Source organism: Lygodium microphyllum, chromosome 19 (assembly GCF_053477565.2).
Source record: "Lygodium microphyllum isolate KBCC chromosome 19, Lygodium_microphyllum_v1.1.10, whole genome shotgun sequence".
Classification (NCBI taxonomy): Eukaryota; Viridiplantae; Streptophyta; class Polypodiopsida; order Schizaeales; family Lygodiaceae; genus Lygodium; species Lygodium microphyllum.
Genome location: NC_141153.1, coordinates 45,966,055 through 45,981,037, shown reverse-complemented (window position 1 = coordinate 45,981,037; position 14,983 = coordinate 45,966,055).

Genomic DNA, 14,983 nt, shown 5'->3' with positions numbered 1-14,983 from the left:
CAGCCCCTCTGCACAAGCTCTTAAGGAAAGAAGCTGATTTCCGTTGGACTGATGACTGTGAAGAAGCCTTTAATACCCTAAAACAGTGCCTGATCTAAGCACCTATTTTACAGCCTCCTGATTGGACGAAGGAGTTCCATGTGCATGCAGATGCATCAATTGAAGGGCTAGGTGCTGTCGTATATCAAAAGGGCCCCTCTAAAATAGATCAACTGATATATTATGCAAGACGAAAGGTCATTGATAGGGAACGAAACTATACAATGATAGAGCTTGAGTGCTTGGCAATGGTGTTTTCATTGGAGAAGTTTCGACACTATATATTGTCAACACATTTCAAGTTCTATGTGGATCATGAAGCCTTGTCCTTCTTGATGAACAAAGCAAATGTTAAAGGACGACTGATGAGATGGTTGCTACTATTCTAGGAGTTCGACTTTGAAGTAGTCATTAAGCCTGGCCATTCCCATGTCCTAGCCGATCATCTATCACGGATCCCTCAAATAGAAGAAGAGGAACATGATGATCTAGATCTTCCTGACGCTTCTTTGTTTCTAGTCGAAACAGTTACTCCATGGTATGCAGACATAGCCAATCTCCTAGCAACTCAATAGTATCCTCCTGGCATCTCTAGTCATGAGAAGAAGAAGCTTCTGTTAGAATCAACCCCCTACACCTTGCTAGGCAGTGCACCGTACAAGAAAGGCAAAGATGAAGTGCTGTGAAGATGTGTTGCAGGAGATGAAATTGGCATAGTATTGAAAGCATGCCATGACGAACTATGTGGTGGACACTTCACAGGAGAAGCGACAGCTAGGAAGGCTCTATTAGCAGGATACTAGTGGCCGACCCTCCATAAGAATGCATATGATTACTACAAGAGATGTGATGCTTGTTAGCGAATGGGGAAACCCACCAAAACAAGTGCCATGCCACTGCAACCCATTCTTCCCCTAAAGTCATTCGAGAAGTGGGGGATTGATTTTGTGGGTCCCATTGATCCACCCACCAGATGGAAGCAGAATAGGTACATCCTAGTATGTACAGATTATGTCACAAAGTGGTGCGAAGCTAAGGCTTTGAAGCGGGACGATGGTAACAGTGTAGCCTTGTTCATATACGAGAATATTATCACCCATTTTGGCAGTCCCCTTGAGCTGGTAAGTGACAGAGGTACTCATTTCCTTAACAAAATCATGGAGGAGCTGACAGAACTGTATAAGATCTACCATCGTAAGTTCACTCCCTATTATCCCAGAGCCAATGGCCAAGTTGAAGTCACCAATCACATCCTTTGCTCAATTCTGACAAGAATGATTGCCGCACATCGTCACGATTGGGATGATCGACTTACAGAGGCCCTCTAGGCGTACAGAACCTCTTATAAGGCAGCAACAGGACAGACCCCTTTTCAGCTAGTGTATGATACAGAAGCTGTCTTCCCTGTTGAGTTGGAATTGCCCTCTTTCCGAGTGGCAGTTAAAGAATGCTTGGGAGATAGTGAGTCACTGCAACGCCGTCTCCTGCACTTGGAATGCTTGGACGAGATATGGCGGATGGCCCTACAGTGCATGGAAACCACTCAAGCGCGACACAAGGCCTATCATGACAGTTTCATCAAGCACAAGGAGTTCAAAGAAGGTGATCTTGTCCTAGCCTATGATTCGAGATTTGGCAAGTTTTCTAGCAAGCTTCAACAATGGTGGATGGGCCCGTACAAGGTACTTGCTGTCAATCCTAACGGCTCTGTTAAGGTACAGACCGTTGATGCCTCTGATGATCCTTTCCTCATCAATGGCTATTGCCTGAAAAAGTATTTCTCTCCCTGGGAAACTTGACAATCATAGTCAATCTACCCTCTCCCTTTTGGGCGTTGCACTGTCCTTCTTGTCCTGCTTCTGATAGCCATTATGATTCTCCTCATGAGGCGGTCTCATTCTGCTACCCCCTTGCAGAAACATCTCAACCCGACATTGTTCTCTTCTCGTCTGATCCAACAACGGTGGCGAGGTTGGTCCTGACATATGGTAGTTCTACCATTCTCTTTCTTAATGAAAAAAAAGAAAACAAAATAAAAAAGAAAAAAAGAAAAAGAAAAAGAAAAAAAAACAACAAAAATAACAAAAAACAAACAAAACTGTTATGGGAGAAAAGGAATAAATTCCCTGTCATAACAGGCCTCGTTCCAAGAAAAGGTGGAAACACCCTTGGACGAGAAGCTGACTATGGAAAAGGTGGTAACACCCTGCAGTTCAGGATAGCTAACTCACTAGCAGAACCTTTTTAGCAAGTAATTTGAAGCCACCTCCCTTGGTGCACAATCTTTGCAATATCAGTCCATCTGCCCTTCTTAACAGACGACTCTTCTTACAAGTCATTGAAGTATGAGACTGGTAGGCTGCCTCCCTGGGTACGCCTCCTCCTCAAGATCCTGAGGACAACAACAGTCGGCATGATCTTCATCACCAACCCCTTGAGTGATGTGACCTTTCATTCTAACAGGATGGGGATGTGAGTATGGGCTGCCCTTTGTATCCTCTATCCGAATGTGAGACAGAGGGTGGGGTGAGTGACCAGTTTTGCCCTTCAAATCGAATGAGAGAGGTGAGATGTGTGAATAGAGTGTTGCACGCACGGGATGGGCCTCTCAATGCACAATGCACGATTTGTTCCTGTGCACTGCACTATAAGGCTCCCTGGCCTTCATTCTTGCACTGTATACTGGCATAGGGCGGGATGCACAGTTGCACCATCAAATACGCACAAGGCATATAACCTCTGCACAAGCAACCGTGAGGATTATATCAATGGGTTTCAGGAACGGGCTACCCTTTGTATCTATTAACGGAGCGTGAGACAGAGGGTGGGCTGAGTGTGATACGTTCCCGTTTTTCTATGCACCCACAGGTTGGGTTTCTGTCATCAGCACAGGACACATCACTCTGTTCCATAGACTACACCACAAGGCTCCCTGGCCTTTCTCCTTGCACCTATGCCAGACGGATTGGACGCACTGATGCACCATCAATTGTGCGCCCTGGCATACTCTCTTTGCACTATTCTCTTGTCGACTCCTAAACAGGGTATGAGCTTTAGGTTTTCATCATTATTTCCTCGAGTGATGTTAGTAATGGGGTGAGTGACTGCTCTTTCAATCCATTTGAGTGATCGTGAGTTGAGTGCAATATCCCTCGCTATTGACAAATTTCCTATGATTCCTTCAACTAGCTACCTCCCTGGGTGCTGCCGCATGATCCCTGCCATGAAGGACAAAGAACATGTGCTATGCAGATACTTTGTTACCTCCTGCAACTGACAAAACGACACCAGACGCAACCTCGATAGTCGACATTCTTTATCGGCAATATGGGCCAAGTTTTTCTAACCCTACACCTTCTGTTTCTCAATACTGGTCATGTTTTAAGTGTGGGGATATTTGTAGTTGGTCTGAGGTGTGGTACTAGGTCCTTATTTGTTCGGTTTACCCTTCCTGTTAAGGTCTTAAGTGTGGGGACGCGTCCCTGTGCATCCAGGTTGTATACCCCCATGCATACACCCTGTTCTAATTATGCATCTATGCCGTGATTTCATTTTACCGTGATGAAGTCCCTTCCCCATCCTTTTGTTTTATTTTACCCTGTCCTAGGGGTTGTTCCTTGACCGTTTGCCCTTATTCTTGGTTTTGCGTTTCTTTCGTACGAACAGATCTTACATTCACCGAAAGCTCAATCCAACCTCACAGCCCTATTCGTCCCTTTGAATTGCCTATTTTTCCTTTTTACCAACCCCTGTTCCGACAGACGGTTTTCAAGTTATTAATTTTTGAAGCAATTCCCATAAATTGGACAGTTTTCCATGAGAATGCGTCATTATTACTTCGGAACCCTGATCTGATGAGTCAGGCCTGTCCTATCCCTTCCCTTTGACATTTTTCCTTTCTACTCCATGTCATTTTGATGCACCGTTCATTCGTTATTAATTTTTGTGGGTTTTCGAGTCTTTTTCGTGCCTATTTTTCACATTTTTCCATGTGAACCTGCCCTATTTTCACCGGAATTCCAGTTTGATTTGACAGCCATGTCCTGCCAGCCTTTTTCCCACTTTTTCCTTTTTCCTCCCCCTCTTCTGACTGTCGAATTTTTAGTTATTAATTTTTCCGAGCGTTTTTAAATGTCTTTTTCGTGTTTTTTCCACATGAACCCATTCTAATTTTCCCTAAACTGAGTTTTGATGCACCACCCCAGTGAATCCCTTTCTTTTGGACATTTTTCATTTTTACTGTCCTCTATTCTGACGCACGGTTCTTCCCGTATTAATTTCAGAGTCCATTTTCGAGCCCATTTTTGGGGTTTTTCCCATGTGGATGCGTCCTATCTCGATCAAACTGTGTTTTCTCATGATAGGATTGTCGGACACATTATTTTGCACACTCTTCCTTCTTTTTGCACTTCGTTCCGATGCGCGAATTTTCCGATATTAATGCTCGTATGCGTTTTCGGGTTTTTTTTTGCGTTTTTCCCATGAGAACACCCTGATTTTGTCCCGGAACCCATGTTGCATGTTTCCAACATTTTCCCCTCATCTCCCGGCCCATTCTTCCTTTTTACGGATTTTTGATCCGACAAATGGTTTGGATTTTATTAATTTTTCTTTATTTTTCCTGCTAACCACGTTTCTCGCCTCGTGCGTGAACGCGCTTGTTTTTGGTTTTACGCGCCTCGGGACGCTCGCGCGTCCGTGGCTCACACGTCCCCGTCCCTGCCCGTTTGACCCCGTCATTGTAAATTTTTTTACCCTTGCCCGTGCATGCGCACGGGCCGAGGATGTGTTTTTTTATTTTATTATTTCTTTTATATTTCTTTTTTTAATTATTTAAAACAAAAACAAAAAAAACTACACACACAATAAAAAAAAAATAACAAAAACAAAACTCCAAAAAGGAAAAAAAAACACACACTCACATCACAAATGAAAATACAAAAGAACAGAAAAATGACAAAAAAACAAGAAAAAGAAAAAGGAAAAAAAGAAAAACATACCTGCCGTTGCGATTCGATTCCCCGCCTCCTCCTCCTCTTCCTTCCCCTTCCTATCCTGCTCTTTCTTCTTTCTTCCTCCCCCTCCTTCTTCTTCTCCTTCCCTTTCTTTCCTCCACCTCTTCTCCCTTCCTCTCCTCCTGTCGGCTGCTCGCTGGGGTTCCTCCACCTTCTCTCCCCCCTCGGCGCTCCTCCTTGGCTGCCCGCTGGGGTTCCTCCACCTTCTCTTCCCCCTCGGCGCTCCTCCTCGGCCGCCCGTTGCTGTTCCTCCACCTCCTCTCTCTCCCTCTCCCGCCACTGTGTCGCCCTCGCCAGTCAACGCCGCCGCGGGGCCTCCTCCAGTGCGGCCTCCTCCACCCACCTCCTCCTCCACCCACCTTCCCCTCTTCTTCCTCCTCCCCCTCTTCTTCTTCTTCTTCTTCTTCTCCTCCTCCTCCTCCTCCTCCTCCCACCATCTAACTACAGCCAGGTTAGAAACTAACCTATGTTTAGTTAAAAACTAACCTATGTTTAGTTAACACTAACCTAGCTTTAGTTAAACTAACCTAGCTTAAGTTCAACTAACCTAACTTTAGTTAGATTAACCCAAATTGGGTTAACTTAACCCCACTCCAATTAACCTACCTAACTGTAGTTAGTAACTAACCTAACTAGGGTTAGGATCCCGCTAACCTAACTAGGGTTAGGTTTCCACTAACCTAACTGTAGTTAGTCTGACTAACCTAACTCAGGTTAGTTCCACCCCCAATACCTAACCCTAGGCTAGTTAGTCTAACCCTGGTTAGTTAGAACTAACCCTAGACTAACTTAACTTGACTAACTAACCCTAGACTAACTTAACTTGACCTAACTGACCCTAGACTAACCTAATTGACCTAACTTACCTAGACTAACTCAGACTAACCTAATCACCCCTGACTACCCTAACTAGCCCAGACTTGATTTACCCTGACTTACCTGATTTATCTAGACTGACTTGACTTAACCTTACTTACCCAACTAACCTGATTTACATCATTTAATTGATTTAGTTAATTTAAAAAATTCATTTAAATTCAAAAAAATTACAAGAAAATTTCTAAAAATTCCCCAATATTTCTACTATTTTTTGGAATATTTTTTAAGTGGAAATTAAAAAAAAAAAGTTTAAAAATTTATTCAAAATAACTTGAAAAATGCATAAAATTTATTTAAAATTAGTAAAAATACAAAAAAATAAATAAAAAAATCTAAAAAAAATTCCATCCACCCCTTGACATTTTTCCACTAATTTCTCACTTCAAAATATTTTCATACAAGGCACAAATATTCTTTGAAAAAAAAGAATAAAAATAAAAAACTTATTTTCATAACATAACTTGTGGACATTTCTTACATGGCTAAAATTTTGTTTTTTTTCCCCTTCATCACATCTACATGTGCTATATATCTTGATTTAATTATTATTCCTTTTAAGAAAAAATTTAAAAAAAACCACAAACAAATTATTAAAAAAAAGAATTAAAAAAAACATAAAACAAACAAACAAAAACACATAATAAAATAAATAAACCAAACCACACTATAAAACCAAAACAAACACACCTAAAATATAACCCAAACACAATCCAAAATAAAAAATTAAAAATACATTACAAATTAACAAACCCACTAAGGTGTTTTCTTTTTTGTTCAGTCAGTGGTCTTTGATTTTGTTTGACTGGATTCATTGCTTTTGGGGGACTCTTCCGTGTGCCTTTCGACCATTGCATACACACCCCTACCAGGTATTTATTTTGTGAGCTTTATTTATTTTCATTACCCCCTTAATCACAATTAGTTGCTAAAATATACTATTTATTCACCCACCTTTTCCACGCATATTCGCACTAAACACACAATTTAATAATTTAAAAATGAACTAGCCATTCACTTTGCACGTGCTACGTGTGCTTAAGAGGCACCTTAATTTGTAATAAAAATGAACCAGCCGCCGTCACGAAGAAGTACGCGCTGGCAAAAAAAGCGCTCCATATCACTATTAATTTTTAATTAAGGAATTTGCATTTAGAGACCCAGTCTGGGAATCGTAGTCCGGGTTGCGCTAAAGCACCGCTTCACCATAATAATTTGTAATTAAATTTTTAAGAAGGAACGTTTTCTTATTAAGGTTTATAACCTAATAAAATGTCACCCATTGTTAATAATTTCTTAAAATGAACCCTTCATTAAAATAATCCCCTCTCACTACACATTTTTTCCCTTTTAATAAACACGCTTCATGGGATGGGCGCGTAAAAGTCTTTTAGTTGACACTGATGGTCAAGGTTATGGTTAAGTCTTGAGGTATATTTTTATGGTAGTCTGATTTGTCTATGTGTTATGATTATGGGTACGGTGTGTAGTTATTTCTTTCTTGCATGATACGGGGATTTGGGTGCCTGTTTGTTGCATCACATGAAGTTTTCGATCGCATCTGTGTAGAGGTCATGCCGAATTTTTTCTAGGATGTGTATTGTCTGGGGTGGTAAATGGGTTAGTTACGTCTATGTAAGTATGAGTGTCCTTCTTTTTTATTACTTTCTTTTTGATAGTCCTTTGGTTATTTTGCAGGCATTCTTTGTGACTATCTGTGTTGTGGTGTGTGTGTTTTCCATCTGAATGGCACCTCACGCTCCTCCCCCTATCCAGTATGTCCCGCTGGTTAGTAGGGATTACTCTTCCCTACTGACTTTTGAGCCTATAGCAAAAGCAAGCCTCGCGACTTTCGTGGCTGCCTCCTTCCCCTTGATTCCAGAAGATCCATCCATGTGTGATGAGTTCCTTGCCTCATACAGCAAGAAGTCGGGACTGGTCCATGGTACTTCCATGACATTGACACCCCGAGGGTTAGGGAAGGCTTTGTCTCTTCCCTACACAAAGGAGAGCCCTTTGTTATAGCTCGACAACTATTCTCCAGCGATGAGATTTTGAAGCTGTTACAAAAAAAGACCAAGGAAATTCTGGATGTTAAGAAAGTGATCAACACTGCAGGAGTCTCCTTTTCCATGATCACTGATCCTGTGTGGAAGTTGGTCTGCCAGTTCCTCCAAGACAGGTTTATGCCTGCCAAAACATCATCCCATTACTTGTCCAAAGAGCTCTTTACAGCTTCCAGGATGGTGTTAAAAGGAGTAGCTATTGATTGGAGCACTTACCTACTCACAAAGATGGATCAACATTTCGTCAAAGTAACCAGGGGCAATGTCACAAATGTCACCTATGGATCCTATCTGTCTGCTTTCTTGACATACTCACGCTTAAAGAAGGGTGTGCCTCCACCTCCTCCATCTGATCCAGTACCTCCTCCACCACCTTCCGAAGAGTCAAAACCTATTGATATAGAGGATCTGGATTCTCCTCCTCCCCTAGTCATTCAGCGAAAATGCTTGAAGCGTGTAGCAGATAAGGCTCCTTCAGTTCTTCCTTCAGTTACAATTCCTGCTACATCTGGCAGTGACCTCTCTGCTTATCTCACATGTAACAACCTGTTCAGAGCACATAGAGAGGGTTCCTTGGACATATCAGTCCCTTCACTAAACAATTAAGTGTCGGGAGATGCCATTCCATTTCTATGTAAAGACATTCAGAGATCAATTGAACTTTCCGTGACAGCCTGTGTTCAACAGCTGTATGCTTCCTTTTATGAAGAACTGATACAGTCCAAAGACCAGTTGCATAAGACAACATCAGAGTTAGCCTCTGCCAAAGACACACTAGCAGATCTATTTAAGCAGATGGAGCAACAAACCCAAATGATTGAGACCCAAAGAGAAGAGATATCTTCTTTGAAGATTCAACAGAAGCTCAATCAGAGGTCACTAAAATCTTAGAGGAGAAAGAAAGAGAGGATTTCTAAAGAAGCACAAGAGTTTCAAACTCTTTTAGATGTAAAACTCTCAGCCTTACAGACTGCTAATGACATAGTGGAATCACAAGCTTCCCAAATCAAGCAGTTGTATATTGAAGAATTCTATGAAGATGTTAAAGATTATGGTTGATTCTATCAAATCCGTGGGAGAAATCTACTATGATGCTGTGTGAAGAATTGCTGTTTTCTTTGTTTTAATGATCAAAAGAATGAAATAAAATCTTGTTGATGTTACAAGATAGATTTTCTTGCAAGAGAATTCCCTTTTCCTTGGTGTTCCTCTTGGGGCTCCATGGTATGTCATCTTAGATCTTGATCAAGGTCATTTTAGGGGATTGAGTTGAGATAATACCTTATAAGTAGAGGGGTTGATGCATATATCTCCGCCTCATTTCTCACTCACTATGAACCAAGTGCATCATTGGTCTACTTTGGTTCGAGTTGACTTGCAAATGTGGTGGCTCAAGGACCAATGCTAGATAAGCTATTAAGTGACCTTAGCAATAAATTAGGGACCCACATTATAGGTTACAATTAAAACTTTTTGTTGTGGAGTGGACTAGAGAGAGCTTAAGTGACAAACCTTATAGTATTCTAAGGAGTACTAGGGAGCATCACTTAGGAAATATGTTGGATCACTAAATCGTGTCGTTGAGGTCTTTTCAATTGGTCATATTAGACAAAGAGCCCAAAGATTTTCCTTGATGCACCTATAGAAACTATTGTTCATGGATGAATCAACAATGAAACAAGATTTACTCCATCACCTATAATAAGATAAGACATCCATAAAGTGAATCCCTCTTCTTTCTCCTCCACTAGCTTACCTACATAATGTAACAATAGTTTCCACGGTCATTCATCAAGGTAAGATATCCATAAAGTGAATCCCCCTTCTTTCTCCTCAACTAGCTTCCCTACACAAAGTAGCAATAGCTTCCATGGTTAGTCTCATCAATAGATTTTTTCAAAATGAAATCTTTTGTTTTTGTAAAGCCCTCTTACAATATGTACCAAAAATGTGCAACAAGAACAAATTGCTAGATAAATGGCTTAGGCAGAACAACAAAGTTTACGTAATTTCTTGGAAGAAACTATGATTAAGTGCTATAAAGGACACAAACTCACATGGTATCACAAGCCAACCCAAGCTTTAGAACTCTAGCGCACACAACTTTAAAGAAATCTACATGCCATTTTATAGTTGGAAATTTTCCTAAAGAAAGGGGAGAGATCTTGCTAGGTTAAGTGATAAAACATAGTTGTAAAGGACTAGTGGCACTTACTCTAGCCATGGTACAAACACAAAGCTTTAACAAAATTTTGCTGCATACAATCAAATATAACTTGAAAAATAAGACCACTCAAAGAGTCAAAAAGGTAAGAAAAAATGAGGATACAAATGAAATTACTAAACACAGTACCTTAGACATATAAAAGTAATAGCCAATATATTGATTTCACTGGCTTGTGGTTATGGCTTGAACTCTTACAACTATGAAGTTATTCTTGACATGAAAAAAAAACTAAGATTATATATATCACTAAGAGTGCCACGATAGTATCTGGTTCAAAGTCCAACTAGCTCTAAGTGTATTGAAACTAGGAGGCAAACCATTGAGCCTGATGATAGACAAATAGTAACACAATGTAGTCAATGTTGGCTTTAAAAAATTGAGATGTCACTTGATAGGTAAGTCAAGTTTGTAGTAATCATGGGAAGGCATGTGTATATTGAGTTACATAGACGTGACTAATTTTAATACCCTAAACTTATACTTGTTGGTAATTGCAAATTACTCTCAACAATCCTAGTAATGGATCTCTATGGGATGACTTGAAGGATATCAACAAACCAATGTCCCCATTGCAAACTTCTTCACAAACTTAACATGAGATATAAAAAAGGGCAATGGCCTTCACATACAACAATGCATGTGCACATATGTATCATAATGCATTTTTTCCCAAAGACCTGCATATGAGCACAAGATCCTATAAAATAGCTTCGGTTCGCTATCATGTGCCTTTAGGTTGAGTAGAGGAAAACCATAGAAGGACCAATAACCTAGGTAATTCATATGTATGCTTATGGGATCCTAGTTGCCCTAACTTCGTTAGGCTTCAAGCAACATGGCAATAAGACAAACTATCATTTTAGCAAGTGCTTGCATGTCAATAAAAGACAAAGTCTTATTTGAAGTTCAAAGCTTAATGGGACAAGAGATAAGTGACTGACTATCTTTAGGTAAAGGGGAAGGTATACTTAAAGAAAACCCATGCTTTTTGAATCGGGGATGAAGTGTGACAAAAGAGGAGCTAGTAGCGTGAATTTGGCAGCATTGTGCATGTGATTTATAGGGCAATCTAGGGCACCTTCTACATAGTTCTTGTCTATTGCATGAGAGGAGGAAGATAGGGGGAACATTCATCAAGAAGAGAGATTGAAGAACTAGCAACAAGGCTTAAAAGCTTTGGATTGATTTAGTCATGTTTTTGATTAGAGAATATTTATTTTTCACTATTGAATATTGCTTGAAATAGGGCATCACTACTATAGTACTCTTCCACCTACATAAAATTGTACTCACACGACTTGTTTGATGTGGATTGTTGGACTTTTTTGCCTCCTAATATGTACACATGATATCATAGAGATCCATGCAAAGAATTGAGAAATTTTTATGGGATGATTTTTCTCCAAAACAAGGCAGATTGATTTTGCATGGGTTGTTCTTAACTAGGACAATTCTCTGTCAAGATTGTGGGAGAGAAGGAAGGAGTCTCACTTGTAGCTTTCTTGCTTGCACAATGGGGGAATACACACAAGGGTGGAGGCTGAAAACAGTTTTCCTCTTCTTAGTTGTGTAAGCCAAAAGAACTCAAGTACAAAGAAATAGAAGAACCCTAGATATGGGTCTCAAACCAAACTCAACTAACTAAGGTGGCATACTAACTGAGCCACGAACTAGAGTAGATAAGGATAGCTATCATGTAGCTATTATTCAGGGGCGGTGTACCAACCGCATCTGCAACTGACAAGTCGGTGACATAAATACACAACGGTCACCCTGGCATATCACGAGTGGAGCTCGATATCTCAACACTCCCCCTCGAGCTCAATCCCAATTCCTGCACACCAAGCAGGTCTCTGAACTTGCGCAGCTTCTCTGCGCCCAATGCCTTCGTGAATATGTCAGCTACCTGATCCTCTGTGCTGACATAAACTAGATCAATAAGACCTAGTAAAACCCTCTCTCGCACATAGTGATAATGCACCTCAATGTGCTTTGTTCTAGCATGATAGACTGGGTTATTTGCCAAGTGTATACTACTCATGTTGTCACAATAAATGACAACTGGCCCATCTGTAGACTGATGCATATCATAAAGTAGCTTATGCAACCAAGCTACCTCACATGCAGCCATTGCTGCACCCTTGTACTCAGCCTCTGTGCTCGACAAGGCAACTGTAGGCTGTTTCTTGCTGCTCCAAGTGACTGCAGCACTCCCAAAAGAGAACACATATCCACTGGTAGATCGTCTATCAGAAATACTACCAGCCCAATCAGCATCAGTGTATCCATGCAACTGTATCTGAACCCCAGTCTCATAAAATAGTCCATACTGCAATGTGGACTTCACATACCTGAGTATGCGTCTAGCCGCATCCAAATGTGGTTTCCTTGGAGCCTGCATAAACTGACTTACCAATCCAACAGCATAGCTCAAATCTGGCCTGGTAATAGTCATATAAATCAAGCTTCCTACTACGCGTCTATACATAGTAGGGTCTTCCAGAAGCTCACCTGCATCTGCGCTCAGCTTCACATTCTGCTCCAAAGGAACTGAAATAGGCTTACAGCCTGTCATCCCATATTTGGACAGCATGTCCAATCCATACTGCCTCTGCAAGAGCTGTATCCCACTTGGTGATCTAATCACCTCAATGCCCAAGAAATAACGCAGCTCTCCCAAATCTTTCATCTCAAACTTCTGCTTCAATAGCATTTTCACATGAAGGATATCTTCATCACTGTCACCTGTCATAATCAAATCATCAACATAAATGACAAGTAGCATAATACCTTTCTCTGTTTTTCTCACATAAAGTGAGAAATCTGCCTTGGAAATCTGAAAGCCAATAGTGACAAGATACTGTCCTATCTTGTCAGACCATGCTCTAGGTGCTTGCTTCAAGCCATACAAGGCTTTCTTCAACCTGCAAACAAACTCAGGATGAACAGCATGCACATAACCTGGTGGCTGCTCCATATAGACCTCTTCTTGCAAGTCACCATGCAAGAAGGCATTCTTTACATCCATTTGATGTAAAGACCATTCCTTTGATGCAGCCATAGCAATGACTGCTCTTACGGTTGCCATCCTTGCAACCGGACTGAATGTTTCTTCATAGTCAATGCCATATGTTTGTGCATACCCCTTGACTACTAATCTTGCCTTGTATCTGTTCACAGAACCATCTGCATTGTGCTTCACTTTATAAACCCACTTACAGCCAATTGCATTCTTACCTTTAGGCAAAGGTACCAATTCCCATGTAGCATTTGCTTCCAAGGCATCCATTTCTTCATCCATGGCTTTCTCCCATTTTTCTTTTCCCATGGCTTGCTCAAAAGAAGTGGGTTCTGGTTCCTGTATCACCTTGACCATATATGCATAGTGAATGGCTGTAAATCCATCATATTTCAGCCTATCCACAGGATACCTAACTCTGGTAGACCTGCGCAAAGTGGGTTCACTCCCAGGTGCTCTCAAAACATCCCTGGTCTTCCTTACTCCAGGTGTAACAATAGAGGGGATACCCAACTCATCATCAATGCTCTGTTCTGAGCCACTGGATTCACCATCCACATAAGAGTGACCTGCATTCACATCAAACATGGGCTGATCAACCTTCTCTTTTCCTTTTCGTGATACCTGCATACCACTATCTGCATTGCTTTGAGAAGATTCTCCTGATCTCAATCTGCCTGTCGATGGCGAAGAATGTGAACCACTGCTAGAAGACGCTCCAGGTCCACTAATGTTTTGTGACTGCTGCTGTGAATTCTGTGCAGCATTACCATTTTGTGCATCTACATCATCAATCACATTTATTGGTTTATACCAGCTACTCATCTCATCAAAAACAACATCTCTGCTCACTGTAAACTTACGAGTAGAAGGGTTATAGCATCTATACCCTTTTTGCTGCAGAGAGTAACCAATAAAGATACACTTCTCAGCTTTTGGATCCAACTTGGATCTCAACTCATCTGGCACATGTACATAGGCAATGCAACCAAAAATTTTCAAATGAGAAATATCTGGTTTCCTACCAGTATACCTCTCCTCTGGAGTCATTCCATGTATTGCTGCAGTGGAAGTCCTGTTCATTATGTAGACTGCTGTAGCAACTGCTTCAGCCCAATAAAAATCTGGCAGGTCTTTTTCATTGAGCATGGCACGAGACACCTCTCCAATATGTCTGTTTTTTCTTTCTGCAATTTCATTTTGTTGTGGGGTATAACTGCATGAATATTGCTGCTTTATGCCATGCTCCTGCAGGAACCTTGCAAACTCATTTGAGAGGTACTCTCCCCCTCCATCTGACCTTAGGCATTTTACTTGCAGGCCTGTTTCTTTTTCAACCATAGCTTTAAGAGTTTTGAAATGCCCAAAAACTTCACTTTTCTTTTTCATAAAATACACCCAAACTTTTCTACTATAGTCATCAATAAAACTGACAAAATAATGACAGCCTCCAAGAGATGCAGCTTTAGTAGTCCACACATCAGAGTGGATTAATTCCAATGGCTTCTTACTCTCTTGAACATGTCTAGGAAATGGTTTCCTTGCCTGTTTTCCAAACTGACAGGCTTCACATACCTTATGCATTTCTGCAACCTTGAATTTTGGCAAACCTGCAACAATATTTTGGGCCTGCATTGATTTAAGTCGCTGTACATTAACATGACCAATGCGTTTATGCCAGATATCAATATCTGCAACTACACCGGTCCCATGTGCAAACATTGCTGCACTCAATTCAGAC